Raw genomic sequence first — 27,292 nt, forward strand, 5'->3', positions numbered from 1 at the left:
ATCAAACCGGAGTCTCCTGCATTGCAGGTGGATTCTTTTCCAGCTGAGTTACCAGGGAAGCCCTAGAGACAGGTATTATTACTACTGTCCTCTTACAGAGTGTGACTACAGGAAAGGTGAAATAACTTGTCCTGCCAGGTCAGGGTTAACCTCCCAGGTGGCGCTAGTGGTAAAGAACTCGCCTTTCAATGCAGGTGATGTCAAGAGATGCAGGTTCGATCCCTGGGTGGGAAGATCTGGTGGAAGGCATGGTTGGCAACCCATTCCAGTATTTTTGCCTGGAGAATCCCATGGACAGAGGGGCCTGGCGGGATCTAACCCTGGAGAGGGTTGCAAAGAGTCAGACACGACTGAAGAGACTAAGCAAGCTCACGCACCACCTGAGATTCAAATCAAGGTGAGGCTGACCCTTCCTAGCCCTGTCCCCCGGTTACCGAAGTAGCGAAGCGGCTGGATTCACAGTATTCCTTTTGTAGTTCCGTGTTCTAGGGTTCTGGGATGTAATGCATACCCCTCCACCCACCACCAAATCCTCCTAGGACCAAACCAGGTAGTTCACTTCTTAGAAATGTCCTAAAGGCCACTGTCCTCTAGGCTGGGATAAAAAACTCGATGATCCAGAAGAAAGCGACGTACCAATTCGGCTGACCTCTTGAACACTGGGCATTTAAAGTTGTCAAAAGGCAGCCGACCCCCGATTTGGAGGGAAGGGGGCCGGAAAGAGGGGACTAGGGCTGGGCCTGACCACAGGAAGGCTCCCCAAGACCCGCCTGGGCGCCAGCGGGGGACGTTGGGGCTCTGACGCTGAGGCCTGAGGGTAGTGGCCCAGTAGGCCGATCCCAGCCCGGCTTGGGGCGGGGCCGGCGGCGCGGGGCGGGGCCGACGCCCTGGTGGGCGTGGCCGGCGCCCGCCCCGCCCCCTCCTCGGGGATGCCGGGATGTTTACACTTCTGACAGCCGCGGCCCGGGGAGGAGGCGCGGGAGTTGTGGGAGGATGGGCCGCCGCTAGGGTCTCGCTCCTGACGCGCCTCGCCGTGCGCAGGGTGGGTGCCCGCTCCTGCAGCGTCCGCCGGAGCGGCGCGGCGGGAGGTGGCCAGCGCTCCGGGCCTCGCAGCCACAGCCCCGGGCCCAGCGGGCCTGTCCGCGGCGCCGCCTGGCCGAGCCGCCCGCCCGCTCCGGGTCCTGCGCGGGCCAGAGGACGTAAAGCTCTCCGCTTCCTGGTGAGTCGCTGCCGCTGGGGTCTTGGGCACGCGGGCCGGGGCTCCGCCGGGTGGGGCTGCCGCGGAGCCAGGCGGGGAGGAGAGGTCGGGCCCGCGCGCGGCGGCCTGGGGACCATGCTTGGGGAGGGTCGAGGGAGGCCGGTGCGGGGCGCGCGCGGCCGGGGGGCTTCGGGCCACTCGTGGGCCGTGGGGAGAGCCTCGTGCCCCGCGCGGCTCGGGCGCCCGAGCCCGCCGCCGTAACTAAGAAACTCAGGCGGCCACGGCGGCGGCGCAACAGGTCTGGGTTTGGGGACCCGAGGAACTTGGCGAAGTCCCGCCTCCCGGCGCACGCTCATTGGCTGCGCGTCTTATTTATTCCTCGCGGATTGGCTAGGTCCAGCTGTCAGCAATCGGCCACCGCGGGACTGGGCAGAGCGAACTTCCAGGGAGAAGTGGGTGGTGGGAGCTTTGCAGCCTGGCTTGGAGGAGTACGGGGAAGACGACCGACCTTTTGGAGAAGGTGCTTTACTGGGGCTCTGTCAGGAATAGGAGACGTCAGAGAGAAGGACTGCAAGGCAAATAGCAAATGGTGGTGGTGCTAGTGGCAACAGAAGATAAATAAAGTCATTGAACATTGAGGCCAAAAATCAGAGACGAAAGGGAGCTCAAAGGAAAAAAGGAGAAAAAATGATAAGACTACATTGTCCCCAGTGTCAGGAAGGGAACACAACCTAGAGAAGGATGCTGCAGTGGGATTTAAGAACCCCTGTTACCTCTTTGCGGTAAACTAGGCCCTGGGAGATGATGTTTAAAACAGATGAGTCTTGTTCTCGCCCAGCTGTAGTTAGGGATGGATACTAAAAATAGTTATTTACAGTAAGATATGTTTCCATCCTTGAGCGTTGTTGGTGACGAAATTGAAAGAAACATTGCAGAAACGAAACGATTTTTCCTCTGCTTTGAGGCTACTGATCGTAAGGACGCAGTTGAAACAGATACCCATAGTTTGTAGAGCACTGTGTGCCCGCCATAATTAGAACCGCTGTTGATAATTCCTCCTCCAAGGAATTTGCAGTTTATAGAAATATGCATATTCCCTTCAGGCTACAGCTGCGCGTCTCACCAGGTTGCGTTACAGAGTAAAGGGCAGAATGTGTGCGTGATCATTCTGTAAGGGAGCTTGAGCTCTTGAGGGTGTGGTCGGAGAATGGCTTAGCACTTTGCCTCAAAAAATTTATAGTACCTTTGGGACAGTCTGACTGTGAAAAGGGTGAATAGTTAAACGAGATACAGTTAACTCTGTAATGCTTGCGGTGACTCCTGGTGAATGGACGCCGAGTATTTTTGGCCAGAACCCTTGATGAAGGCCCGTGCACCCAAAACAAGTTAACAGAAGACCTAAGGAATTTCATTTCCAGAGATCCAGTCCACAGCTTGCTTCACTCCTAAAACCGCAGCATCCTCAACTTGGTCCTGGACTGGGTGGGAGCTTTGAAAAAGTTTAAAACTGCATGGGGCCGACGGGAGGAGGGCGGCGAAATTAAAAGGCGAAGGTACCCCTAGTGGAAGCTGGTCGCTCGCTCTGCGGGGGTCTGGGGCTGCCCGGGACCTTTCCCGGAGGCGCGGGCCTGGGATTCCGCCCTCGCGCGGGAGGCCCCGCCCTCTGCAGACGGACGGCCTCCGCAGCCAATGGGCGGCGAGGACGGCGTGGCTCCGGCTTGGGGGGCGGGCACTTCCTACGGCGCTCGGGGGCCAGCGGGAGGGGCGGGGCTTGCGGAGTAAGGGAGAGGTGGGGAGAGTTGTGAGATAAATCCGAAAATAAGGAGGGGGGAACTGGTCAGTTAAACACATACAGTGGGAGGGCGGTGGCAGGTCCCTGGGATTCCCGCCCGCCCTCCCCCAGGTGCTCGTCTCCTTTCAAGGTTCTGCTGCACCTTGGGCTCCCCAGTTGGTGTGACTGATGTTTGTGGAGGTGCGGGGGGGTTGTTCTTTGAAATCGTGTGAAAATGCAAACCGAGAACTATTAAGACTCCAATTCCTTAAGCCTTTTTACAGTTAATTTGGGGCGCTTTCCATATACAAAAAGTGGTTTGGAGTCGCCAAAGTGAAGACGACCCCCCGGGTGCAGACCCATTTGCTAATGCGCACTGCTGTTCTGCTGGGGTCCACTGATCCCGATCGCCCCTGCCGCCCTCCACGCCTCTCCACCACGCACGGCTTCTCCTGGCTGGACCATCTCGGGAGCCCTTTCCAGCCCAGTAAAGCAGCACTTACTGCAAGAATGAGGAAGGCACGCCTGGTATGATGGGTGCGTTCTAGTGGAGGAGGGGAGACTGGGGGCCTCGGTGTTAACGTCCCCGAATAATAGGGCTCAGTTTTGCAGTTTCACACGACCAGAATGTGGGCTTGAGTATCTCACCTCATACTCCCCTCCCTCTATGTTTCTGGTGGTTGCAGTTGGCAGTTTGAGGCACTGATTTATTTGGAATATTCACGTATTTTCTTCTTGACCATTGTGTATTTACTGAAACGTAGATTTATTTTTTTCACTTAAATAAGTGGTCTGAGATGTCAGTCACTACAGTGAGACTTCTACAGGCTTTTACATTTACAGTGAGATTGTTCCTAGAACCGAAGGTGTTTTTTCTAGAAACTGTCGAATGTTTTAAAATGTATCTTTCTAGTGTTACTGACGGAGCCACCCTTTAAGGCATCTGGAGGGGACAGAAGTGCTTACTTCATGCAGTTTTGGAAAAAAAGTTGCTTAATTAGATAGTAAGTCCCCAGAAATTCCTTTTAGGTTTTGTTTCATTTGATTTTTTTTTTTTCCTTTTTAAATGGGCTTTGGTATTTAAAATATGTGAAGTGTAGGTGCACAAAGTGATACTCTGTCTGCATTCCTAGTTTCTCTCAAATTAAAATTTTTGTCCCTTCAAATATTTGCTCAAGAGTTATGTGGGTAGGTATTCTAGTACATCATATATAAAATGTGGCAACAAAGTTAGTAATATACTAAGTGTTTTGGAAATGGCATGTATAGTCCTGTTTGCTCTGGATTGCTTTATCAGCAGTAATTTTTCAGCATTTTTATAAATATGTAGTAAGATGTTTTAAGTGTTTTTTCATACTTTTGAAAGTTTCAACTTAATTCCTTCTCCCTTCAGATTTAAAGGGAATTTATATAATAGTAATCAAATTTATTGGCAGGATACAACAGTAGAGAATTTTTAAACTTATGCATAGAACTAATATAGGACCATTCATTCTTAGAGTTATAAAACCTCTAGACTGCTGATTTTCTTTTGGTGATTAAATAGTTTGACTATCCCTGTGTATTATACATCTTTCGTTCTAAGGGAAACAGAGAATATATTTCATTGTTTTCAGTGAGCAGTGGGAATGAGGAGAACAGATAAGTGGCCTTGAAGCATTTATTCATATTTTCAAGCAGGATAGCTTCTTTTTTTAACCTTTGTTAAAATACTAGCTCTGGCACACTGTTTATATAGTGAACTGATACAACGAGCTGTTTGGCAGTAGCCGTCCAGAGTGTGTTCACCAGAATAGTGTGCAAATGGATGGAACACAAAATTGGTATTTAATTGGTCTGTTGAGTTTTAGAAATGTACGTGTTTTCGGTTATTTAGTGGAAACAGCCCTTTCTGTGAATCTTGCCAGTGGTCTTCTATTGATAATCACTGTAAGTCATTGAAGGAGCTTTTTCATTCCAGGTTGCTTTCATATAGAACAGGAGCTTGGTTGTCTCAGAAGGGCGAGAGAGTAAATATTTTTGGCTTTGTGAGCCTTGTGGTCTCTGCAGCTACTGCCACTGCACCCACGGGCATACCTGAACAGGTGGGTGTGGCTCTTCCAGTAAAACTTCATAGTCAGGCTGGAGGCCCCCTCCTGCCCTGGAAGGTAACACACAGATCTAAACCTGAATCTAGGATTGGTGTTTGGGCTGGTAGGGATTTTCCAGGGTGGCATTTTAGTGTTTCCTGGTCCTTTGATCCCTGTGACAATCTCTTGATCTTCCCCAGTCCTCTCAGAATAATGCTCAGTTATTCATTGCCAGATCTTGTGTGTAATCTCAGAGACCTGGTAACATTTCAACCTCTGTTAGGGATTTCTGCCGTCCTTGCCTCGGGGGACCCCGTCACCCATCCTGCAATGTGCCAACTCTTGGCTTCCTTCTTGATGTTAAGCCAAGATGGACCCTGATGTCAGACATTTATCTTTCCTTAACCGACAGATAACACTGGGAGGAATGTCTCTTGGTGTGTGTCTTTAGCAGCTTTTGTTCTAAGTCTGCTGGAATGGCTGCCTTTGCTGCCTTTAGAGAGAATTTCTGGCATGAGTAAGAGTATGCACAGATTTTTGTCTTTTTAGAAAAACTGACTTAATATTTTTTTATAAAAGACTTTTTTCCAGTTTTTTTTTTTTTTAAACTTCTAAAAAGGGCCTGCATTGTAAGGAGAGGCCACCATCTGGGTGTTTGTGTCCTGGGGTGTGCTTGGGGATTGCCTAACTCTTTCCTTGGCGTTCAGTAGAGTTAGCTGCCGCTGACCTGGGTGTAGATACTGGAAAGAGCTTGAATGCAATGGAAAAGGCAAGAGCTGTGAGCTTACACACGGTTTCCTAGCCCAGCCCGAGTAAGTTCTGGGTGGGCAGAGATAGTGACCCCTCAGGGTGGGGCCTGGGGCTTCGGGACTAACTGTCACCAGTTGCCACAAGCCTCTTCTCTTTGTGTGACCTCGCTGCACAAATACCATTTTCTGTGTTTACCCTGATGTGAAAAAGACTGAGGCCCAGGTTTCTCTTCTCTGCTGTGACCTTGGCTGAGCTACTCGATCTGTTCAGACCATAGTTTTCCCAGCTCGGGTCCCATCATTGCTTGGAGGAGTAAGTGACAACATTTTTTAGAAGTAGGGTAGGAGGCTTCGTCGGAGAAGGCAATGGCGCTCCACTCCAATACTCTTGCCTGGAAAATCCCATGGATGGAGGAGCCTGGAAGGCTGCAGTCTATGGGGTCGCTGAGGGTCGGATACGACTGAGCGTCTTCACTTTCCCTTTTCACCCTCATGCATTGGAGAAGGAAAAGGCAACCCACTGCAGTGTTCTTGCCTGGAGAATCCCAGGGACGGGGGAGCCTGGTGGGCAGCCGTATATAGGGTCGCACAGAATTGGACACGACTGAAGCGACTTAGCAGCTGCAGGAGGAGGCTCCGTAGTGTTAATTTTTCTCTAAGGATGTTTGGTGGTGGAAACCCACTTCTTCTGTTTCTTCTGCCGGGAGACCTTGCTGCCTACCCTCTCCTGGCCCAGCTGTATCCGAAGAGGTTCCTTCCGGCTCTGCTGCCATCTCTATCTTCTCTGCCTTAATTCTTCTTCCCTTTTGCCCTGTGATGTTCATATTTATAATTTAATTGTTCCCAGTAGGAGTTAATTTTTTACTATATTTTCGAGGGATGGGGCAGTAAACCTTAGTTCCTCAGGAAAAAACCACAAGAGGCTTGGGGGTTATATTTTGGACAAAAAAAAAAAAAAGATGAGAGCTGCAAAAAGATACTTAAATACTGATTGAAAAATGGAAAAAGTTAGAATATTCTTTCTAGTATATTTCTACTGTGCTTCCAATTATTTTTTTTTAATTGTTATTTTCCTAATATTCCCGTGTTTACCTGGAAAATTAATTTCTTTCTGATCAGAACCATAACAAAGCCATATATCATCTATTATATTATTATTGGGAAAGTGAAACATGTAGACATGTGTATTAAAAATTGTCACACCTCTGAAATGTAAGGAGTTGCAACTCTTCCATTGCCTTGTTTGTCTAACTGCTGGGCCCTATAATAAAATAATGTGATACATTTGCATGCTGTCATAAAGATACCCAGAACCAGACAGTAGGTAATTTATTTTAGGCAAATAGCACGTCCTTATTTTAAGTAGTCGTGTTTAGGCATGTTTCGCTACTTAACAAATACGAGTAAATTGAAAGACATTGTACAAAGAGAATGCTTGCTGGTGGATTGTTTTATAGCAATAAATTGATGTTTCATTCTCAATTTCACATGGTAACCTATAGATTCATTTCTTTCTTTCTTTTTTTTTTAACAGTCTTTGATATGAAGAGCGTGGTAACAGGGGAAGTATTCAGTGAAAACAGCATTTTTAAAAAACATTTTTTGTCTACATCTGAAAGTTTTAGTAAAGTTTCTCCAGTTGATAAGTATTTTGATGGTTGAATGGCATACTCTTTTCAGCTTCACTTTGTCATCTTGAGCCCTGGAGTGTTCAGGGCATCAGCCGTAGACGACGAGTTGCATTTTATCAGTTGGTTCTCCACTAGTCATCGTTCTGATTCATTCTCTCTCTGTCTCTCTCTCCCTCTCTCTTGTCAGAAGGCTCAGGGGTATTGGGTGGCTGGGTGGGAGGGAGTCTGAGCTTCTGGCAGAGTTTCCCAGCACCCAGCCCCCAGGGAGTGGCTGCTGCCTCTTCCGTGAGCAGCAAGCCCAGGGCTGGGACTGCCCAGCCGCTGGTCATGCCTGTGCTGCCCTCCCGGGGACCCAGGACCAGACCTGGCTTCTGGGGTCCAGGCCAGGGCCCTCCAGGCTCCTGCACACAGCACTTCCTTTTGTTAGTTTCCTAGGGTGGCCCCAGTGAGTTAACCACAAACTGGATGGCTGCAGACAGCAGAGGTTTACACGTGCCATTCTGAAGGTCAGAAGTCTGGTTGTCCACCGGGCCGTGCCCCCGTAAGGGCTCCTGGGCGCGCGTGCCCTGGGCCTCTCAGCCCGCGTGTTGGTGGTCCTTCTGGGCCCTGCATGATGGGTGGCCATCCCCGTCTCTGCCCTGCCACCCGGCTGCCTTCCTGTGTCTCCTCCTGTCCTCAAAAGGATGCCAGTCTTAGTGGATTAGGGTCGTCCGAAGACCTCATCTTTGTTTCTGATCGCTTATGCTTAAAATTTAACAAGCATGATCTAAATACTTTTTGTTTTTTTCTTCCAGTTTCTTTACCATACCAAAGATTTTTAGATTCCTGGTCTTTCTGTTCTGAACAGTCTTTTAAGGCTGTACAGGAATTGTGTTGTATCAGTACCGGAGGGACGCTGGCGCCCAGGTCATCCTGTACGGATGTCATCTGCAGCTTGTATCTTACTGCTACCCCAGAGCAGCTGTTCCAGAATCAAGTTTCCACTCACCCTTATTTTGTGGTTTCCCTTAGGAGACCTTAAGTGCGTAATTCACTGAATCAGATACTTTCAGAGCTGGAAGGAAACCTAAAAAATCGTCTAAACTGACCTTTTCGTTTAATGTGGGAATAAACTGAAGCCCGAGGATGTGGATTTGCTAATGCACATTCCTCCACATCCCCCCTCATTCCCTAATAGCCCACACTGCCTCGTGTACCTCTGTCTGTCAGGCTCTTGGTGGTAGGCATGGTGCTCGGTTTTTTACTTCTGTTGGGTTAACAGTCTTGTGTTCCTCAAACAAGAAGAAATGCCACATGGTCTTTTTAGAAAAGAGTTGCTGATTTAAAGTGGTATTCATTCATGATGGGGGTCCGGCCCTGCTGCTCCCATCTTTCCGCTCTGGGGGTGGGCAGCTCTTGGGGCAGTTAATGCGTAAGAATCAGCCCCTCCTAGCAAGCACAGCCAGCCTCTCAGCTCAGCTGCTGGCCAGGTACTATCGACGTCACTGTTAATCATCAGTGAAAATAAATGAGGTAAGTACATATAAGTCTAGAGATTTCCCTGTAGCTCAAACGGTAAAGAATCTGCCTGCAAGGCAGGAAGCCAGGGTTCCAGGAAGCCAGTCCCTGGATTGGGAAGTTCCTCTGGAGGAGGGAATGGCAACCCACTCCAGTATTCTTGCCTGGAGAATCCCACGGACAGAGGAGCCTGGCGGGCTACAGTCCATGGGGTCGCAAAGAGTCAGATGTGACTGAGCAACTCACACACACACAACTCTGCATAAGAGTTGAGTAAGAACTGGAGAGGGAGTTTGGCTTCAGCCCAGCGGAAGAGAATAGCACCCTAAGTGTCAGTTTTGGTTCCGTCCTGACCCAGCGATCCCTGGTGAGTGTGCTGCTTTGCTGGTCTCACCATTTGGGGCTTGTTCAGGGTGTTTTCCTTAGTGTGAAAGCTCACCGCTGCCCCCGCCCCGCCATGGTTTGCTCTGCTTCAGGCCACAGCCCTGGGCCCCCGCAGAGACTTCACTCTGCCCGCCCCCACTGCAGCCCGCGCTCACCCCAGGGCTTGCCACACCAGGCTTTCCTGTCTCGAGGATCTGGCCGAGCTGGCCCACGTTCAGGAAAAGCGCAATGACTCACCTGTTCCTCTTTCCAGGACCGTCCTATTTCCATTGATAAGGTGGGCTGACTCTCTCCTTGTCCCTCAGCGCAGCCTTTGCATGGGAGTATGCTCTTAACCTGAGAGAGTGTGCGTGGTCATTTTGAAACTACTGTTATCAGTGATTTTTTTTAAAAAAAGGCACCTATCTATCTGGGTCTTTATTTATTTATTTATTTACACCGCATGGTGTGTGGGATCCTGGTTCCCTGACTAGGGATTGAACCCATGCCCCCTGCCCTGGAGGCACCGAGTCCCAGCCACTGGACCCCCAGGGAAGTCCCTCTCTCAGTGGTTTTTTTGTTTCTCTTTTTCTTTAATTTGGAGTTTATCAATAAATCCAGGTCCTTTTTCCCACCATTTCTACTCCCCCCCACCTTAAAAAAATACATATACATATATATGTGTGTGTGTATCGTAAATAGTACCAGCAGAGGCAGCTTGACAAAGTGGGTTTTGAAGTCCTGGACTGAGTCTGGGTTCATTTCTGTGTGCTTTGAGATGGCAAGCACAGGGTCTCAGGGTGAGCTGGGTTGAAATGCATAGGACGTGGCCTAGGAGTCGAGTGTCTGGCTATGCAGGGAGAGCTGGGCATGTGGTTAATGGTTCGGTTAATGGGAAGGCACCTGGGCCGCAGAGATGCGCTCAGGGAGCAGGGTGCCCTGACTCCCTGGGCGTGGTGCCGGGTGCACGCTGCTGCCGGAGGCCTTTTCTGTTCACAAGGTGGGCTGTCAACCTCAGAATGTCAGTGCTTCCAGACTCGGCCTGGACACCAGTTTTTCTTCATTGTGAAGTCTGGGGGGGTATTTGCATATGCATTTCGAGACAGTTGGAAAGAGGATCCAATTGGCTGCCCAGCCCTTGACGTTAAGCTTTCTCTGGACTGGGAAGGCACAGCCGCCTGCAGGCCTCGCCTCGGCCTTTGGCTCTCCGGAGATCTGCAGCAGCTGAAGGGTGATCCGGGGCTTCTGTCCACGCTGGGACCCTCCTTTCTCCAGTGTTCCCCTTCACCGTTCGCCCCACTTTCCCCCTGGGTCCCACCACTTCACAAGTTGAAGACAGAGACTTGAGGGTATCGGTAAGTAGCTCAAAGTGAGTAGACGGATCATCTAAGCACAGGTTTATCTTTGTGCCCGAAAACTCGGTTTTGGTGAATTGCAGAAGATGGGAGACAGGCGTGAGTAGTAGTTTGTATCATCTCGCCTGGCTCACCTGTGCCTCCAGTCAGGACCCTGACTCGCCTTTCCAGATTCGCTTCTTTACTCTCCCCTAAATGTTAGTCCCACCTGACAGCTCAACTCTTCATTTTTTGGTAAATTCTGTATCCTTTCCCTGTATCCTTTGCTCTCTGATTTGTGATTTTCTCACTGTTTTTAATGCCTGTTTTTTTTTTTTTTTCATACTTCAGTTGTTAAATCTCAGTGGTTAAAAATCATCTTTATCCTTTAAGGCTCTGCCCACATGTTATTAAAAAAACACAAAGACCTCTCCTTCTTTAGGCCTTCAGTGCTTATCCACTGGCCCCGTGGTTGTGCTTGTCTCAGCGTCCTTCCTGGCATCTGTGCTTCTGGAAGGTGTGAATCATGGCCTGTGCACATCTGTGTTTCCTGCAGGGCCTGGGACCTTTCTTGTTGGGACCAGCCATTCAGGGAAGGCAGGTGACTGCGCCCCAGTGCCTGTGTGAGGCCGAAGGCCCCGGGCAGATCCCTGCAGCGACGGAGGTCCTGGATGGCTGAGCTCAGGACAGGCCCTGAGGGGGCAGGGCAGACCCAGGGCCTCGGGTGAGGGGGGTTTACTCTGTGAAAAGGCAAAGGTCTGACCTTCAGGTGCTCACTGTCAGCCGGGGGTCTGGGCCTGGTGTCTGAACTCTGCATTGTAAAATTTGAAAGATCTCAGAGTGGGGTGAGGTGAGAGCCAGGACTGGGAGAAACCGGAGCACGCCAGGCAGGAAGTTGGTGGGAACTGGAGGGGTGTGGAGTCGGGACAGAGACCATTGGGATGGTTAGGTATGAATTAGAGGCTCGGCAGCCAGAACGAAGAAACAACTGAATGCCTCTAATTAGGAAGGACAGTAAACCAGGAAGGGGAGTCAGATGAAATTGATTTGAATCTGATTTGCCGAGATGTTCACTCAGTGTCCTTATGTTTGCCTTCCTTAGAGGCTGGCCCATTCCTAGTTCAAGGGAAGGAATTTGGCTTTTCTGTAAAGGGAAAGGAACCTCTTTCTATCCATGGAAAGTGCTTTTATGTATATATTTGCTAAATTAATTCCATTTTGTTGTTCTAATAATCCCCTCCTGAGGAAAACGTTGAACTAAGTTAATAAAGAAATCACTAGCTTAATACTTAAAATTATTCACTTCTTAGGAATAATTCATGTTGTGCTTAGTCTGGCTCTTTGCAACCTTTTGCAGCTCTTTGAACTGTAACTCATCAGGCTTCTCTGTTTATGGGGTTCTCCAGGGGATCTTCCTGACCCAGGGATCAAACCTCAATCTCCTGTGTCTCCTCCACTGCAGGCAGATTCTTTACCTGCTGCTGAGCCATCAGGGAATCCCCTTCGAATGGATGGAAAATTATCATTTGATTAGTGGTCATCAAATACTGACATAGTAAAACCTTGTTTCACTTCCACACAGATACATTTTATTTGGTATCTTCATATTTTTCATTGCTGGAAGTTTGCGAGGACACTCAAAATGTCAGTAAGTATTTAAAAAAAAAACCATGTAAGGTCTTTATAAAACACCAGGCCGCATGGACCCATGTACCTTTGTATATTCGTGAATATATTCAGGAAGAAGCACATAGGACACTAACCTGGGAAAACACCCAGAGATCGTGTGTCAAAGGCCCCGAGCGTTGCTCGAAGGTTGGCCCTTCTCTTCGCTGTGATGCGATGGTAGACTGTCACTTGTACCTAAATATGTTCATGGTCTGTTTTTAATAGCAGTGAGAGCTGTAGTGCTCTAGTACCTCTTTATTTGGTTCTTAGTTAATGGCAGGTCAGGAACTAGCATCAGAATAGAATCAAGATTGTTGTAGAGGGAACCTCAGATACGTTTGTTAAAAAAATGTCTGAAGCTTAGTTTGGCTTATGAGAGGTGTGAAGAAGTTTAGTTTATATTTGAAAATCCAGACTTCAGTAATACTATAGTATACTTTAAAGTTACCGAGAAAAAGTAAAATTACCAAGAAAAGGGGCTGTTTTTTCTTTAAAAAAAAAAAAATTCCCCATTAGTATCCTCTGACGTTCTCCCCTTTTATAATTTAGGTTTGCATTAGATTTATTTGTTTATCTGTCTACCCGTTGATTCATTCAAGACCTTCTCCCCATTTGTAGGTAGGTTTTCCCCCTCGTTTCAAGTCCTCCAGCTACTGTCTGTAGAATACCTGCTGATCCCTTAGTCTCCTGAGTGTGTGCGTGTTAGTTGCTCAGTCGTGTACGACTCTCTGCAACCGCATAGACTGCAGCCCACCAGGCCCCTCCGTCCATGGGATTCTCCAGACAAGAACACTGGAGTGGGTTGCCATTTCCTTCTCCGAAAGGAACTATAGAAAGAAAGTGAAGTCGCCCAGTCATGTCCGACTCTTGGCGACCCTGTGGACTGCAGCCCGCCAGGCCCCTCCGTCCGGGGGCTCTCTGGGCGAGCACGGGAGCGGCTGCCATCGCCTTCTCCGCTTACTCTCCTACCTGCACGGTTCCTGCGTTGGTGCGTGCTCCGCCGCAGCCCGTCTCGCGCCCTCCTGCCCCGCGGCGGTGGCCTCGCTGTCCCCATACCCCTCCTCTGCTCGGTCGGCTCCCACACGTTCCTCTAGACTCCCCTTCGAGTCTCGGTGAGGCCGGCCCGCCACCTGCGTGGACCCCCTGTCGGCTCTGGTACTGGCAGTCCCTGCCCCGGTGTCTGGAGGAATCCTGGTTTCCTGATGTGAAGTCCGTGTCTCCCCTGCGAATAGCCTGAGGGGTCACGATTGCCTCCCTTCTTGTGCATTTCTTGTTCTCAGCAGCAGTCTAGACAGAGTGGCTGTGCTCACAGCTGCCCAACGAGTTGGGGAGGACTGGAAAGGAGGAGAACGGGGGTCCAGGGAGGCCCTCCGTCTGCACAGGGCTCTGGGGGCAGCGTTGACCTGCAGCCCAGCACTTTGTTCTCGGCCTCCCTGTCCCCCATCTCTGAGTAGCTGTGGCTCTTCCTTGAAATGGGGTGAAATAAAGCAGTGAGAGACCTTACTTTCTTGCAGACTCTTAGGACGGCTTATCGGTGTCATGGTGTATGCTTCCTTGCTGAAGGCAGGGGAGTGCATGTCTTTGGTCATAAAGGGGTTTATTCACCTCTGCGTTTATTGGAGCATCTAGTTTTTTGCGGCTGTGGCTCTGTCCGCCTTCATCAACGGGGGTGATCACGGGGTTACAGGAGGAGCCGACCTCGCCCCGCGTGGTGCCGGAGGCGTCTCACAGCTCTGCGCAGTCCCCTTGCAGCTGGTCTCTCCATGCCATCGTGGCGCTGAGGTGTTCACCCACGCCCTAGCACCGTCAGGTCAGAATGAGCGTCAGAGTGGTGTGAATTCCTCCAGTTGGTGGGAAAGGAGAGTTGAAATGCTCTCCTTTCAAGGCAGAGGAGACAGAGGTCTTGCTTTGGTTTGGGGTAAAGTTCTCATAGTGCCTGTCGGTGGAGAACCAGGGAGAAGAAATACTAGCCAGATCAGCATCGGGTTGCGAGCCTGCTGTCTGCACAGAGCGCAGGGCGGAGTCCTGTGTTCTCATGCAGTCCCCTTTCATCACAGCAACCCGAGTGTAGGACAGACCCGCCTCCATGTGAGGCGGGGAAGGATGCCCCACTCAGGTCCAAGTTTGGTTGCCTGGGGGACTCCTGGTGACATTCTCCAGGGACAGCTGGTCACCTGCGGCTCGAACACCGCAACGGGGTCTGGTGAGGGGGCAGCTCTGGGGTCACTGGTGTGAAAAGGGGAACTGGGAGCCTCTCTGGGAGGGTGTGTCCGCGGCTCACACCTTTGCTTGTGTACAAGGGCTGCTGCTGCTGCTGCTGCTAAGTCACTTCAGTCGTGTCCAACTCTGTGCGACCCCGCAGAGGGCAGCCCACCAGGCTCCCCCGTCCCTGGGATTCTCCAGGCAAGAACACTGGAGTGGGGTGCCATTTCCTTCTCCAAGTATGAAAGTGAAAAGTGAAAGTCAGCCGTGTCCACCTGTTACCAACCCCATGGACTGTAAGTGACCTCATGGACTGTAACCTACCAGGCTCCTCCATCCATGGGATTTTCCAGGCAAGAACACTGGAGTGGGTTGCCATTGCCTTCTCCAGTGTACAAGGGCAGTTTTACTAAAAGGTAGGTCAGTACTCCATGAGTCCTGGGAGAAACTAAAAGTTAACTTGCGTGTTGCCATCTGACTTTAGCTGTAAGTATAACATGTAAGGTATTTTCTTGTGAAGACCCGAATAATGCTATTTCCATCCTTTATATACCTGTTTAATTGGAGGGTAATTACTTTACAATGTTGTGGTGGTTTTTGCCATGCATTGACATGAATCAGTCATGGGTGCACGTGGCCCCCAGCCTGAGCAACCCCCGCCCACCTCCCTCCCCACCCCCGTCCCTCTGGGTTGTCCCGGAGTACCGGCTTTGGGTGTCCTGCTTCATGCATCGAACTTGCACTGGTCATGCATTTTACATATAGCAATAACCTGTGCTTTTAAAGTCTCTTGCTGTCTGCCAGCTTGCTAAAATTTTTATCGTTTCTTTAGGCAGAGGAGCGGGTTTCTGCAGGGGCAGAAGGTTTCTGAAAACAAACGTAAGTCCTGTCAATTGTATAATAGCTCCGTTCTGAGCGTGTGTCTGGCGTCACTGCTAATCCGATTTTCAAGCTTTTGTGAGTCCTTTACGTTTAAAGTCTTGGTGGCTTCCTCAGCATCACGTGTCTGTTATTCCTGCTGTTAATTTAAAATAGTCATCTTTACTCTTTGGATAGTATCTTCCTAAAGTCATGGTGTCACATGACACGGTGCCAGAGAAAGTAGATTTGTTTCTACTGAATGCAGAAGTTTGTGTGATTGTGGTCTGGGTGCGGAAGAGCTGGAGGGGCCTTCTGGGTGCAGGGCAGGGCGTCAGGGCAGGGGGCTGCAGCATGGGAGGGGATGGGGGGCACAGGGCAGGGCCGCAGGGCGGCACAGCAGGAGCCACAGGATTTGGCAGAGTTTGCTGAGGATGTCTGCCCAGCAGCTGCCTCACGGAATCCCCTCAAAGCCTGCTTGGGTTCTGTGACATCAAGAAGAAAGTGACTGTGTAGTATCGCACTGTGTATACGGCCACGCCTTCTTTACCACCCATCTGCCCGCGGGCGTCTGGGTGGTTTCTGTGCCCTGGCTCTTGTGAATACTGCTGCAGTGAACACTGGGGTGCACTTGTCTTTTTGAATTGTAATTCTGTCTGGATATAACCAGAATATGCCCTCTGCCCATTCCACTCTTTAGGTTGTCCTTTTCTTATAAATGTGTAGGAGTTTTATTTTTATGTATTCTGGGTGGTAATTGTTTGCCTACTCTGTAGTAACTGTTTTCTCCTTTGCTCATGGTGCCCTTTCCAGTGATTAGATTTAGTTTCTCAGTAGGTAAACTTTAAAATATACAATATAACCATGACTTGCTTGATAAGCAAGCTCATCGAGAAGCCTTAGAAGAAACTAGGGCAGTTCTGTGCAACTGTGGAGCCTGGGGCCTTTCCTGCCTGCTTTGCTCCCTCTTTTCTCAATTTTCCGTTAATTTTAATTTGCTGTCAGAGTCCGCGCATGGTGAAAAGGAAGTCAGGTGGCCCAGAGGTCTGATTATTCTGCCTCTTTTTCGGAGGGGCGAGGGTGGGCAGGAAGGGGGCAAGGCAGCTGTTCTCATGGACATCGAAGGACACGTTCGGTCTGTTTTGCTGGACACTGACTGTGTCCGTCTCACCTGATTTTCCGTTAGGTACATTCTGTTATGACTGACGCAGGTCTCGGGAGAGTGGCGGGGCCTGGGTGTGGGTCAGTGGAGAAGCGTCCTGGCAGGGACGCGGGGAGACCTGGCGGGCGACCTGGCTCCCCGCTGGGCTCCAGGGCTCCTTTCCTCGCCTGGTGTTGAGGAGCGTCAGAGGGAGGCGTGAGAAGAGGGCTTTGAAAACCACTTCGTAGTTCACCGCAAACTAGTCTGGGCAGAAAGGAGGACCTTGGAAGTTCAGGAATAGTCTGTAGAACTGTGTCTGTTGTAGCGGACTTGTGCCCAACAGATGAATGAGCAGCAGTTAATGAGCTTTTTTTTTTTTAATAAGGATAAAATGTAAAATCATGAGTTAATTCAGAAAGATCTATTGACTTTTTCCTTTATTTAAATGAGAAGCGTTTTTCATTTTCTCGTGATGATTTTTGGCTTAGGGAGTGCTTGATACAGACGAAAGACTGTTAGAAGAGATGGCCTTACAATACATAATTCGTGCCCATTAAAGTATTTCCGAGTCCCCGCTTGTATTCCGTGGGGCCATATCAGCTTTGTTATGATAGAATTCACTACTATGAATTATTTAGTATTCTATTATAGTATACTATTCAAAAGCAGGTGATCGTGTGAATTTGAACTTGTTAGGTCCCAATTGTTTGACCTGTGTTCCATGCAACTTCTTGTTTTCTAAATTTGGTTATTTAACAAGTGTGTTTATAGGACTTTCCTATGTACTGGAGGTGAAAAAAAAAATGAAGCGATCGAGTGTGCTCTTAAATAGGAGTTGCTAATATTGTTATTGGACCTGGAGGTATTGGACCCCAGATGCTTAGATGACTGCTTCATTAAAATGCCCAGGGACAGGTTACTTAGAGGGGTGTTTTATAAAGGGTCACCTGACTGTGAAGCAGGGTCGCCAGGCAGGTTACCTGGGAAGCGAGTTTCAGCCAGGGTGGCCCTGTGTCGGAGGCACACAGGCATGGAGGATCCTGGCATTTGGAAGAAGTGACGATGGTTCATTAAGGCCAGAGGGGAGGACGTATATGCGAGCCAGTAAGGAGCACGGCTGAGAAGAGAGCTTCTTTCCTCAAAGGGTTTTGGGCGGGACTGTGACATACCTATGTTTTTGTTTTAGATTGATCATGACGGTGGGTGTGTACAGTAGGAATTACGTTATCCAAGAACGTTTCATAGATTATAGTCGTTGCGAGGGCTTGGGAGAAGCCGAGGGAGGTCTGGGAGGTAGACTGCACGGGCGGTGGGGACTTGTGGAGGTGAGGGGGTCGAAGGTCTGCTGTGGCCTGGAACCTGTATGCCCGGGCGGCAGGCAGTGCCGTTCCCTGAGAAGGGGACTCAGAGTAGGCTGGATTTGAGGGGGCTGGGATTGTAGGTGTTTCTGCTTTGGCTCATCAGGCAGAGAGATGGACCGGTAGGGTGGGAAATGAGATTCCAGGGCTACCAGCTCATAAATCATCAGTATGTAGGAGGCAGGTTCTGTGCCAGCTGAAAATGCATCCTTATTGATTTAAATAATCAAGGGACTTGCCATTAAAGGAAACCTGAGCAAGCAGATAGCAGAGTTGCTCATTGATCATAGAGCAAAAGATGTATTTTGCGTGGAAATGAAGTAATTTCCTTATCACACCCTGTATGGTGGTGACTCAGGTTGCTGTTGCTGCTAAGTCGCTTCAGTCGTGTCCGACTCTGCTGCCCCGTCCCTGGGGTTCTCCAGGCAAGAACACTGGAGTGGGTTGCCATTTCCTGACTCAGGTTGCTAGCTTGATTTATTTCAGGCAGATACTAGATTAAGTAGTAGTAAATACAGTAGCTAATAATTGATAAAAGTAAGTCCCTAGAACTTGGATCTTCATCCAAGAAATTGGAAGGAATCCATGTTCTCTTTAGTATCACAAAATGCTGGAAGTAATGGACCACCTACTGCAGAGAACAAAGCAGTGTTGTGGCTGAAACAGTGTATACACAGCAAATTACTATTCACTTGCGAAAAGGGAGTGATGGCTTCAGGTTTCAATGATTAGAGGAAATGGGTTGCATGTGTGCCCTTTAGAAAAAAAATACTTAGAGATGTGCCGTAGAAGTGAAATAAAAAAAGCTAAGTTTGGGAAGGGGCCATCTTTGTACAAAAGCGCTGGGAATGAGCATGGGAGCAAGTTACATGTAAAAGCAAGACTTAAAAAAAAAAAAATGAAATCGCTCAGTCGTGTCCGACTCTTTGCGACCCCATGGACTGTAGCCCGCCAGGTTCCTCTGCCCATGGGATTTTCCAGGCAAGAGTACTGGAGTAAGCTGCCATTTCCTTCTCCAGAGGATCTTCCTGAACCAGGGATTGAATCCGGGTCTCTCGCATTGCAGGCAGACGCTTTACTGTCTGAGCCACCAGGGAAGCAAGACTAAACAGGAGTTATTCAGGATTTGAAATAGTAAGAATGCCAGGAATAACTTGGAGGGGCTATGGCTGGAGAACCTGTAATCTAAGCGTTTGGGGATGGAATGAGTATTAGAGGGGAAAGTAATGGCATTGTCAGTCCTTGGCTGCCCTGGATTGGACTGTGTGTCACAAGATGGATTTCACTTCTCCTTTGATGCTCAGCCAGAAACTGGTTAATGGAGAACTTAGAAAACCTTGAAAGTCACCGTTAGCAGAATTTAAAATAGAGTGGGACATATGTTTGTTTTCTTGGGGTTCCCTGGTGGCTTAGACTTAGAAGAATCTGCCTGCAGTGTAGGAGACCTGGGTTGGATCCTTGGTTGGGAAGATCCTCTGGAGGAGGGCGTGGCAACTCACTGCAGTATTCTTGATTGGAGAATCCCATGGACAGAGAAGCCTGGCGGGCTCCAGTCTGTGGGGTTGCAAATAGTCGTGCATGACTGAGCAACACACACACACACGTTTGTTTTCTGAGTAGTTGGATAGGATTAAGGCAATCAGGCATGGTCCCGCATGGCGAGAGATGAAAAAAATAAACATAAAGGAAACAGTAAGACTATAAAAGACCAATATCAGTAAACCAGTGTACATTAAATGTATTTAACATATGAAGCATGTTAAATTTCTGTTTTAAAAGATGGACTCAACCTAAAAAATAATCCTTAACTGCGTCCTGTTTTCAGAAGATACCTTAGAGCAAAGAAACCCAGAAAGGTTAAAAAGGGGGGTCAAGATTTATAGGGAAAACACAACAGGAAAGACAGCAGGTTAACAGTAAGAATTCCAAAGTAGAATTGAGTGAAGAGAAGCACCAAGTACAGCGAAGGGCAGGTTTCCGCAGTTCACTCGCTATGATTAGCAGCAGCGCGGTAACTGAAGAACAGAGGTTGCGCGAGTTGCCTTCACAGCAGACTTTTAGGCCCAGTTTTTATATATGTTTCATAAAATTAAATGAATGGGAGTCTTTCTATTCATGCCCTTGAGTTAATATATTTTTAATACCAAAATTGGACCAGAGGCGAACATTTAAATACAATATCAACCAAACTGTGTGCTACAGATTACCAGAGTTCTCCAAGATATTAATAGAAGTTCTGTGGAAGTAATTAGTGCCTAGACAATTCTAGAAAAATCTTTAGGGTACCATCTTGGAGAGTCACAGTGCGCTCTTTAGCATATTAGAGTCTCTAGGAAGCTGAGCCCAGGATTAGTTTAGCCCAGTATTTTGTAGACACCTTTATGATCCATCTCCTCTCTCTCTCAACTTAAGGGGATCTGGTGTTTTAAAGAACAGTTAGGAAAACACTGATGAATACTGGTGTACACTCTGTAATACAATGAAGACTTAAGGAACACTTGAAGAGTCTTTGACTAATCACAGAAAGTTTATCTGACCAAGAAAGGTTTATCTGTGCATATGAAGATGGCCTGATAGGAGAGATCTAGTTATATGAATCATTACCTCGTTTGGTTCAGTGAGAAAACTTGATAAGCTTGCTAGAGCAGAAAAGCATTTAATGTCATTTGGTACCAACCCCCCCCCCCTTTTTTTTCACATTAAAGAAAAGCCTCTTAGAAAGTTGGGAATATTGTTTGATATGGAATATGGTCATTATCATAATTCGCTGCAGTTTCGTAGAAGTTCGTCCTTATTGTTTCCTAGCTGCTATATTTTAAGCTCTTTGAGAGAAGGAAAGTTAATTTTTACATTTTTTTGTCACCCATTCTAACATAGGACCTTATATTTTATGTATTGTATAGCAATTTGTCAAATAAGAACATTATTTGAAAGTGTATCCGTATGTAAATTTTAGATTAAAATGGATTATAATAAAAATGATTTTTCTTTATGTAAAAATCTTTTTAAAGTGTGAAATATATGATTTCTCAAAACTGATATAGACACTCTTCAGGATGGGCCCCCATGTTTACTTTATTCATTTGTCCAGCAAACCTTGAAATTCTCTAGTGGATTTAAATCTTGCCTAACAGTCAAGTGACAGACAGGGGCATTTATAAACGTTCTTGAGCAGTAAAGGGGTATTTACAAGTACTGTTTTTAAAAAGGATTATCCTGGCCAGAAGGATTCTTCTTGATAAAGCAGGATGCCTGAGAGGAAGACTCCTGTAACGGTGCAGGTGTTCATTTAGGGAATCAGGGGGTTTGGGACCCAAGGCTGGCTCAGAACTTCCCAGGATGCGGTTGGGTTTCGAGCTCATTTCTCTATGGTCTTGAGTACTGCATTGCAGCCCATGAAACCCCAGCTCCGAACTGCGGCTTCGCAGAGCAGAGAAAATGTTCATATTCAGATTTCTGCAGTCTTGAGGAAGAAGCTGCAGTTACTCAGGCTGTGTGTGCGGGTGTGTGTGTGTGTGTGAACAGGCACAGACAGGATGAGCTTTGTACTGATTTATAGGAGTCAGGAAACCTGGAGTTCCATTCTTTTCTCCTGCGGCAGTCTTGGATAAGTCATGTAACTTCTCTCTTTGGAGTTTTCTCACCTGTAGCCTGAAAGTTATTCCTCCCTGCACTGTGATGTTTTGAGAAGTTGCCTGCGATAACATTTTAAAATTCCAAAACTCTAGGTCTCAGAGGTCACTGAAGCATATTGGTACTTATTTTACTGGAAGAGGACATATGAACATAGAATTTGGAAACCCTAAAAATCAAGGGATTAAGGAAACATGAAGATCTTTTTTCCTTTTTCTTTTGGGTTTTCAAGTAAAAAGTAAGCATGTAGTTTTAACTACAGTATTTACTAGTATTTAAAAGACTTTGTGTTACAGGAAAAATTAATAGTAAAGTTGTGTCATGATTCAGAATCAGTATTTACAGTGCTAACATTTTGTTAGTTATTCTATTCACTATTTACACAAAAATCTGCTGTTTTAACTGTGTGGTAAAAAGTAAAGTGTCCATGAGATCCTGCAGGCAGGAATACTGGAGTGGGTTGCCATGCTCTTCTCTAGGGGGTTTCCCCAATCCAGGGCTCGAGCCCAGGTCTCCTGCATTGCAGGCAGACTGTACCCATCCGGGGCACCAGGGACTGTATAGCTCGGTGCACACATGACGGAAGAGGTTTGGACCAGGTTTCTTCTCTGTAACAATTTTCTGGAAGAATGGGGAGACTTTTCTTCACCTGACAGATGGTAGAGGGAAGACACTGAGAAGGCAAGTGGGCTTCTAGGCGTGTTTTTGCTGGATGGTGACAGAGTCATTGCTGGAATTCATGATTTTTGTTGTTACCACATTTCCCATTTAAGCACAGCATCTTTTGCTGATGATTATGACTTTGTAATAATATTTCATAGTTATAATAGTTTTTTAGGAAGATAGTCAAAGGGTGTCTGGTTTTTTTTTAATTGATTTGAAGAATCACAATACAAAGCCACAAGGATTATTTTCTGTAAGAGGACATACTTTTTTTCCTTTGAGAAAACAAATTCTCAGGCTTATTAAATAAATTATGTTCATATAGTCATTTACTAAAAAAAGTGTGAATAAGTAATGGGCTTATAGCTCACACATTTTTCCATGTTGATTTATAATAGGAAAAACTGTATACAACGTGTTTCATGAAATGATGCTCTAAATATGCATTCATAAAGTGGTTGACCTCTCCACATAGGAGAAATATCTATGTGGAAAAGGTTAAAAGGGAATAAGTTATGAAACTGAGGATGTCACCCATTTTATATCGTTTACCCCATTAACTTTATACATGTAATAGTTCCCATGCTACCTTGATGAGATAAATAATTATAAATCAGAATTTTAGAGCATCACATCATCTTTAAATAGTTCAGTAGACAATAGCAAACCCGGTAGTATTAACTTGATTTTTTTTTTTGGGTGAGGTCAAGCCTGTAGTTGAAATGTCTTAAGAGCAAAGCAAAACTATTCCTTCTTGGTATTTCAGATTTCAGACTAATCGGTCAAGGTTTGCTTTTCAGGAGGGTCTTCCTCCATGAAGACTCTGATGGAATGGCTTCCTTGGGCTCCCTCTCGAGGCCAGGACTGAATGACAGCAGCCCAGGCTCCTGGCCTGGAGCTGCTCTGTCTGAGGAAGCTGCTCTGTCAGGAAGCTCTGCATTTGTGCACCGTGACTTATTTCAGAGGAAATTAGAATCCGGCAGACGTTTGAGACTGGAAGGGACTTGGGAATTCAGGCCATCCAATACCTTCATTTGATACTTGAGGTGACGGAGGCCCAGAGCCTTCAGTCAGACGTTACACAGAAGGTTCCTGGTAAAAGTGGGTTGAGTTGTATTCTCTGTGTCGTATTCAAATGCTGTTCTCCTGTGGCTGTTCCTTGTGTTTGTGAGCATCTCCTTAATAACATCACCCAAGAAGTAAAGAGGAACGGTAAAGTTCTAAAGAGGTAGGTTGTAGGACTCTTAGATTTCATTCAGGGCTGTAACAGAGGAAATGATTATTTGAGAAATTTCTCCTCAGTTCAGTTCAGTTGCTCAGTCGTGTCCGACTCTTTGCAACCCCATGAATCGCAGCACGCCAGGCCTCCCTGTCCATCACCATCTCCCAGAGTTCACTCAGACTCATGTCCATCGAGTCCGTGATGCCATCCAGCCATCCCATTCTTGGTCGTCCCCTTCTCCTACTGCCCCCAATCCCTCACAGCATCAGAGTCTTTTCCAATGAGTCAACTCTTTGCATGAGGTGGCCAAAGTACTGGAGTTTCAGCTTCAGCATCAGTCCTTCCAGTGAACATTCAGGACTGATTTCCTTTAGGATGGACTGGTTGGATCTCCTTGCAGTCCAAGGGACTCTCAAGAGTCTTCTCCAACATCACAGTTCAAAAGCATCAATTCTTTGGTGCTCAGCCTTCTTCACAGTCCGACTCTCACATCCATACATGACCACTGGAAAAACCATAGCCTTGACTAGACAGACCTTAGATAGGCTAATCCACAAATTGTATTTAAAATATGATTTGTTAATGTTTAACAAAATGCTGTAAAGCAAATCAATTTCTGCATGAAAGGGGCTGTGCTTGAAGACCTCATTAAACTTTGACAATTAATGAAATAACTACATTTGTTAGTACACCGGGTTTTATGTTAATACACTTACCTTTGACATATTAAACAGAAGTGTCAAGTTCCACATAGTCGACTGTAATGGACACTTTTGATATCAAAACTAAAAGTCAGGGGCGTCCCTGGTGGTCCAGTGGCTAAGACTCCCTGCTCCCAGTGCAGGGGCCTGCGCTCGAGCTCTGGTCAGGGCGCTAGATCCCATGGGCCAGAGCTCGTCATTCACAGGCCACACCCAGAGATCCCGCATGCTGCGGCGGCGCCCACGTGCTGCAGATAGGACCTGGCCCAGCCAAGTGAGGAAAATAGTCTTTAAGAAAGACTATAAATCCCTAAGACGTAGAGATGTGCGTAATCTGACAGCCAGCTTTCAGTTCCGAGGGTGTTCTTGGACATGATAGTGGTTTTGCCACTCTTGAGTTTTCTCTTTTATTTAAGTCATGTATTAAATAATAAGTAGGTCTTGTTTGGCCTTTGTTTCCAAGCGGGCAAGGCTGCTTTAATCTCTCCGGCTTTGAGCTGGAGAGAGGACAGTGGTGATTAAGGGGGGGTGTGGGAGAGAGAAAGGCTGCCTGGTGTCACCCCACCTCCTCCTCACAGCCCATGGTTCTGGTCCTGGGCTATGACTTGCTCGGTTTTCTGGTTGGTGTGGCCTGTGATTTTGGTTTCTGTAGGTGTTACATGTAGTTAAGTCGTATGAAAAAGTCCTGCAGGGAATTTAGGTTTAGTGTTTTGGAAACATTACTTCTGGTTTTAGATTTTAGAACCTGTTACTTTTCAACTCTCTGTCCTTTGTTCCATGATATCTACTCAGGGGCTTAACCAGACTTGACTGTTACAGGGAAGTGTAGTCTAGCTAATCGGCAGCCGTCAGGCCCTGCAGCTCGTGAAGGCACCTCCTGCAGATGGACTGAGAGCCATCTGTGATCACGGATTCGGTAGCCCTGAGCAGTGGTGTCACTGACAGCAAGGTGATGCCCTCGACACCCTGGAGGGACCGTAGAGGGGGTGCGTCTTCCTGGCTCCAGGGGATACGGTGGGGCGCGGGGCCCTGGCTGCCGGGCTTTGCCTGGAAGCCCTGGAGGTAAGTGAAGTTAAGACTTCTGCAGCTCAAAAACGGGCCAGTTTGGCAAAAAGAGTGGGGCAGGAGGCTCTGATTCATTCTCTCTGTGGCTGCCAAAGTGGAATTTGTGAAATGGAAAACTAGCTGTGACGCCCCGTCTGAGAACCAGCCAGTCTTCCAAGGCTGCATGCAGTAGCAGGAAACCCGAGCCTGCCCTTGACTTTCCATGGGCTGCGTCTCCTCCAAAGCCTCTTTTGGGCTCGGAGCTCTTCCAGGGAAGGCTCCCTTTGTTGTTCGTCTCGTTTTCCTTGGTACCCGCCAGCTCCACAGAAGGGAGTCAGTACCTTTCTGTAGGATAAATGGGACTGTAATTCCAGCCTAAGGAATTTGTACTTAATTTTAATGGTGGAGAACAATTAGGCAGTTTTAAGCACAAGAATGATATGGTGAAGGTATTCTAGGATCTTTATCAACAATAGATTATTATGATGCAAGCCTTCTAAGCATTATGCTCTGAAACGCCTCAGACTTAGAGTAAGTACACATTTGTAGTCCCAGACATTTGGGTAAGTTACTGATGGAACTGCTCCTTGCTGCTGTTCAGTCACTAAGGCTCATCCTCTGTCGTCCCCTTCTCCTGCCCTCAGTCTTTCCCAGCATCAGGGTCTTCCAATGACTTGGCTCTTTGCAAAAGGTAGCCCAAGTATTGGAGTTCAGCATCACCATCAGTCCTTCCAGCGAATATTCAGGACTGATTTCCTTTAGGATGGACTGGTTGGATCTCCTTGCTGTCCAAGGGACTCTCAAGAGTCTTCTCCAGCTGCTCTTCTTAATTTTACCCTGAAGTAGCCTGTAGAGTCAGTTGTAACCACGGCTTTTTAAGTTTACTGAGATGGAGCAGGACTAGGTGGACTTTATTTTTTCATTCCTTTGGCAAATATTTGAATGTCTCCTCTGTGCTTGCTATGGACACAAGCTTTGGCGGACACAGCTGTAATGGGGCACAGCATGTGACTGCAGGAAGCATTTTTAATGCTTGAATGACTGAGAACCCTAGAGGGGCTCAAAAATCATGTGAAGAGAACGTGTCAGTAAAGAGACATTTTCCTTTGCTCTCTTCACATGTCTCTGAAGGACATCGCTAGTGTCCTGGGAGAGTAGGGGCCTCCTCTGACGATCCTCAGACACTGTGAGTGTTGGCGGTACCCGGACCGTTTAACAGTTTGGTGTTTAATTAGCGATACCTTTCAGGTGATTTAGTAACAAGATATGCCCTCGCCGGATTTCAGTTCTAGGAACGCGTGTCAGTGTTATGCTGTTGGTGCTCCCTGGCTGTCCACAGTAGGACAGAGCGCAGGGCTGTGACTTTGTTCACTGGGCAGTTTTCACAGGTGGTGAATACGTTATAAATAAGTGTGCATGGTACTCCACTTCCCTAGACACTGGAGTTCGTCATAGTAATAAGTCTATGACTTTGCCTCAGCACCATTTTCTGAAGGAGCCTATTAATAAGCACCGTGCAGCTCAGAACTTTGTTTCCTCAGTTGACAGGCTTGACTGACTTCTTGTCAACCTATTTGAGAGTTTTTAAATGGCTTTATTGGAAAATTTGGAATATATTTTCAATTTAAAATAGTCAAACTGCTTATATATTCAGAGAACTTTCATTTTCTCTCTAGATCATCCAAAAATCTGGAATATTTTGTGACTAATGGTTGACCCGAGGATTCTTAGACGAATTTGATTTGTGTTTGAAGTGGCTTTGCCAATTCCGGAACACACCCACACCCAGCAGACATGATGGTGGCTGTGCCAACAAGACTGTCCTTAGGTCCAGTGGCGTCACGACACAGCGTTCTAAGCCAGAGGAGAGCGTTACTGGTGGTTCTGGGAAAGCCCAGTGACAGTGCCCTTTGGAAAGCCACTAGGAAAGTCTGTATTAAAACCAGTGTCTTCACTCTGCTCGTTTCAAAACACAAGCAAGGTCGCCTGTGAAGAGTGAGGGCACGAGTGTGCCTCTCCTCTCTGGGGAGTGTCTTCTGCTCAGCACGTACTGTACCATTCTGTATTTTTGCTTTTCTCAGAAGAGAAGCTTTTTTGCCTAGTGATTCTGTTTTTGACCTAATCCTGTATCCCTGGTGGGTCAATGGTAAAGAATTCTCCTTCCAATGCAGGAGACCTGGGCTTGATCCC

The 27,292-nt window shown here is 47.5% G+C and overlaps 1 protein-coding gene across 6 annotated transcripts in view; it reads left to right on the forward strand.

The window, feature by feature from the left end:
- The first annotated feature begins 905 nt into the window (after nt 1-905).
- Nucleotides 906-27,292, forward strand: part of NEK7 (NIMA related kinase 7) — a 136,404-nt gene continuing 110,017 nt past the window's right edge. For 3 of the 6 annotated variants that reach the window (XM_069544335.1, XM_069544341.1, XM_069544338.1), the window contains exons 1-2: nt 915-1,219; nt 15,315-15,361. The gene's annotated coding sequence lies outside the window, so the exon portion shown is untranslated. Of the gene's footprint in view, nt 1,220-15,314; nt 15,362-27,292 lie in introns of all 6 variants that reach the window. The other 3 variants (XM_069544340.1, XM_069544337.1, XM_069544334.1) reach the window with 2 other exon arrangements.

This window comes from Ovis canadensis, chromosome 12, assembly GCF_042477335.2.
Source record: "Ovis canadensis isolate MfBH-ARS-UI-01 breed Bighorn chromosome 12, ARS-UI_OviCan_v2, whole genome shotgun sequence".
NCBI classification, from domain to species: domain Eukaryota; kingdom Metazoa; phylum Chordata; class Mammalia; order Artiodactyla; family Bovidae; genus Ovis; species Ovis canadensis.